The sequence below is a fragment of the Bombus huntii genome, unplaced genomic scaffold, assembly GCF_024542735.1.
Source record: "Bombus huntii isolate Logan2020A unplaced genomic scaffold, iyBomHunt1.1 ctg00000084.1, whole genome shotgun sequence".
Taxonomy (NCBI): Eukaryota; Metazoa; Arthropoda; class Insecta; order Hymenoptera; family Apidae; genus Bombus; species Bombus huntii.
In genome coordinates, this window is record NW_026099339.1 from 195,891 (window position 1) to 201,258 (window position 5,368).

A 5,368-nucleotide genomic window follows, 5' to 3' on the forward strand; every position below is an offset into this window, starting at 1 on the left:
ATTTGGCAAAACTCTAGAATTTTTTGTGGTAGAAGACAACTTTCCAATTATAGAAGACGGCATACTCGGTTTGCCAGCCCTATCTAAATTCAAATTTGAACTCTCGAATCAACAATTAAAACTTGACAATAATATACTTTTATTGCAACAGGAAAACGACGTACCTCCAAAACAAGCAGTGTCAAAAACAGTCTACCTGGAAGGAAAACCGACAACGATATGCTTTCTCAATAGTGGTGAGTGCCCAGCCAAAATGACTAATTTTATCGAAAATTCAAATACGTATGATCAAGTCTCCACGTTTAAAGATTTAGTTAGACTTTCGCATATAGAGAAAACCCTCCGTGAACCAATCGAAAAGATATTGCTGTTCTACCTCGACGTATTCAATCTAGAGACCGACTTATTACCATGCACTAATCTTGCTAAACACACAATAACGTTAAAAGAAAATAAGATCATTAACACAAAATCTTACCGACCGCCTGAATGCCATAAAGAAGAAATCAAACGACAAATGGACGAAATGCTACAAAAGAACATTATAGAACCATCTGATTCTCCTTACAATTCACCAGTCTGGGTAGTACCAAAAAAGGCAGACGCCTCAGGGAAACAGAAATGGCGAATTGTAATAGACTTCAGAAAAATAAACGAACTAACTGACCAGGACGCATATCCATTACCTGACATATACGACATACTATCCCAACTAGGCAACGCAAAATTCTTCTCAGCCCTCGATTTATCCTCCGGATTCCACCAAATCCCAATGGACATAGACTCTAAAAAGTACACAGCATTCTCCACACCACAAGGACACTATCATTACAATAGGATGCCATTCGGTTTAAAGAATGCACCTGCAACATTTCAATGCATGATGGATACCGCGCTAAGAGGACTCATAAATAAACATTGCTTCGTATATTTAGACGACATTATAATATTCGGACAGTCGATTGAAGAGCACAATAGCAACCTCGCGATAGTATTGCAACGCCTACGCGAACTCGGACTCAAAATACAGCCGGACAAATGCGAATTTCTCAAACCAGAATTAGAATATCTTGGACATATAGTAACCGCCGAAGGTGTAAAGCCAAATCCCAAAAAATTAGAAGCCGTTAGCAATTTCAAACAGCCACGTAATCCCACAGACATCAAATCGTTCTTAGGACTAGCAGGTTATTACCGTAAGTTCATCAGAAACTTTTCTAAGATCGCGAAACCATTGACCGAACTTACAAAAAAGGAGACACCATTTCATTGGACAGATAAAACCCAGGAAGCATTCCAGACATTAAAAGACAAACTCTGTTCATCACCCGTACTAAAATTCCCAGACTTTGCGAAACCATTCACATTAACGACTGACGCCAGTAACGAAGGTATAGGTGCAATCTTATCACAGGACGGACATCCATGTTGTTTTATCTCGCGAACTCTAAACCCACCGGAACGAAATTATTCCACTACAGAAAAAGAACTTTTAGCAATAGTATGGGCCGTGAAACGCCTCCGACAATATCTGTTAGGACGGAAATTCCTCATCCGAACCGATCACCAAGCACTAAAATGGTTACAGAATTGCAAAGACCCCTCATCACGCTTGATGAGATGGCGATTAAAACTAGAAGAATACGAATACGACATAGAATACACGAAAGGAAAAGATAATACTGCAGCCGACGCACTATCTAGAATACATGTTCTGACCAGACGACGCGAAAATTTGAACATAGAACTCGATAAAAAATATCACGATTGGGAAAAATCTACCTACGCGTTACCCAAAATTCTCAAAATGACTCCGAACCGTAAATCTTTCTATCAATTATCCAAAACAGAGCTAGGAAATTACGACAGAATCGAATGGTTAACTAAATTAAACGAAATTATTCATATAAACGAAAAGATAGGTATAGGCGACGACAGTTTTACAGAGACCGAAAAGAACGCGATCAAACAAATTTTACTATTCCTGAACGACACCGTAAAAGAATTAAATTTTGCATGGGAACCAATTCAAACATATAGCGACGAAGAAATAGACGAATTATTGAAAGAAAATCACGATTTAGTAGGACACCCCGGTATACAAAAGACATACGACAGCATTCGTGAACGGCACAGAGTACCAGATTTGATGAAACGTATACAACAACATATAGAATCATGCGACACCTGCCAAACATCTAAAACTACACGTATCAGACCGCGCGAAGAACCTTGTATCACCGACACACCCCTCGAACCAAACGATAAAATTGCTATGGACTTATTAGGCCCACTGAAAAAGACGAAAAAGGCAATCAGTACATTCTATCCATACATGACGAATTAACAAAATACTTAATACTCGTACCACTAAAAACTCAGCAAACGGAAACAATTTGGAACGCACTCTTGAATCATTACATTTACATCTTTTCCGCTCCAAAAAAGATATTAACTGACCGCGGACAGAATTTTATATCTAGTTTAATGCAACAGTACGAAGACGCGTTCAAAATCAAACATATCAAAACGACATCCTTGCACCCACAAAGTAACGGATCTTTAGAACGGACACACGCAGTAGTAACAGACATGTTAAAATCGATACAGCGAAATTCGGATGAAGAATGGGACGATCAACTTAACTTTGTATGCCTTGCATATAATACAATGATACACGACTCCACTGGTTACACGCCATTCAGACTCACATTCGGACACCAAGCCAATCTTCCCTCCACAATATCCAAGAGTCCCCAGCGCACATACGCAGACGAAGTCACGTTTCGCAAAAAGGAATGGGACTCTAGACTCCGAAACGCTCGCGAAACATTGATCAAAAGTAAACAGCGATATCAGCGCGATCAAACACGTAAAATTATAAAACCTCAATCAGTTTTCAAAGAAGGAGACTCCGTTTTAATACATAACGATCATAAAAGGCATAAACTTGATGCGGAACGGTTAGGACCATACACGATTGATAAAGTATGTACTCCATACTATCTGATTCAAGACAAAAAGATACACGGTAATCGTATAAAACCTTACTTTCCAGGTCGACGCTCCTCTTTGCCGGAATAGTATCCGCGCAAATAAATATTACGCCATTAGAAGGAAACTCTGTATTCGTAGAAAACATAGGAAAAGGATATTTATACAGAGATACTGCCAATAGTAGGATTAGACACTAGCGACATATACGAACAGATAAGCACAATAGAATCATATAAATTAACAATAGATTCACGTGTAATCAGCAAACAATACGTTGAAGAATTAGACGGATTACAAAATCGTATCAATAACCTAAAACAACTCGCAAAACACTTGAAAGCGTTAACACATACCCGAAGCACACGAGGTTTACTCAACATCATAGGTTCCGTATCGAAAAGTCTGTTCGGAACTCTCGACGATGACGATCTTACGCTCATAAACAATATGATAATAATAAATGATAATAATAATGATAATAATAAAATCAAGACCATAATAGCTAATCAAACAGCACTTATTAGAAAAATTATAAACTCAGAAAACCTAAGCTACTTAGAGAAATCATATAGTTATATATTAAAACTACAACAACAGGCAAATATCGATAGATTTATGTTTAAGATGATCATGAAAGTCGACACCGCGATGCAAACTTTACACTTCCAATTAGATGAAATACTTAACGTCATGATATTAGGCAAACAAGGAATAATTAGTCCACAAATACTCGACCCCGATGAATTCATAGAAAGTTACGCCAAGGCAATAGGTAGCCAGATGTACAACCCCGCGATTTCTGCCAAAACCGAACATTTTCAATTCATACTCGACATCAGTGATCTTAAAATCTTCACAATAGATTACAAAATATTTTTCAAAATCATAGTACCTTTAGTCTCTAACACAGAATGGAACATATTACAAGTATATCTTATCCCGAGTAAAAGAAATGGAGTATTTTTGGCTCCAGTAGTCGAACATTAGATATATTTAACTTCAGGTCTTTCATTTATAAACGCTGATATCGAGTATTTCAACAAACTTTGTAAGAATTGAGCCGGAACCACTATATGCAAACAAACACTACCAATCCATGACAGAAATTCAAGAACCGATTGTCGCAGCGAAATAATAAATTTCAAACCACACATTGAACATTGTCAAATAACTGTACTTAAGATTGAAGACATTAGCTTTATACCGTTCAAAACTAGCAACTGTTACATTGCGATACCAGCAAATCCGATAAAAATAGACACAATTTGCCAAACGAAACATACCTTACAAAAACTTGACAAGCCTTCCATCATAAGAGCCAACACTTCTTGCGATATATTCTACAAAGACGAACACACGCGTAAGGGCGAAACAACAAACGAAGTCAAATACGAAATCAAAACAAAAACCCTAGCGCTCAAAACAAACGATAGTTTCACTCATCTATTAGATAAACTCGAGCGAGCACCGAAAATAATAGATAATTTACAAGGCTATAAAACAACGATCGATAAAATAGGCGACGAGATAGAAACTCTTAATTTCGAACACAGAATTAAAGATATACAGTATTGGGGACTAACCACGCTCCAGATATTAGGGTACATAGCATTAGGCATACTAGGTATATATGGATTAAACAAAATAGGGGTATTCAAATGCATCAGGAAATGTATACCGAACAAATTATGTATCAATTTATTTTGCTGCCGAAATGAAACTGTAATCAACAGCCACAATGCGACAGCCCCACCAGTACCACTCACCCTGGGCTCAACACCCAACATCTATATTCCAACCAACACATACCACTCAGATGAAGAGGAGGAATCAGCTGTAATTTTCAAGCCACGTCAAGTCCGATTCCACAAAAGTCTTCTGAAGAAAACTTGAGGGATCAAGTTCAATCTAAGAAGGGGGGAATGTCACAGACGAAATTCGAGCAGCTGTATATAACAAACCGAAATTCCGAATGCCTTATCGCGTGTGACCGTCCGGTCAGCATCCGTTCTCAGCCGCCTGAGTGGCATTCGATCACTCCAGCCGTTCTCCGAATTTTACACTAAGTATAAACAAAACCTTCTCCCACTCCAACGAATGGAAGAATATAAATGCTCCCTTCAAAATCATCCAGTCAGTCTAATAAAAAAATTCTTAACTAATCCAAGTATCGAAAGTGTATCATCGCGAACAGAAAAAATTGTATAAATTGAGTAAAAAATAAAAAGAACTTTATCTCCTTGTCGGAAATTAACAAGTTCCTTACTTTTTACCTTAATTTTACACGACACTCTTAAGCGGTCGAGTGCGCGCGAGAATAGCATCGCGGATCGGCATTTCCACGGTGAGGATTGTAAAATGGTTACGCAGA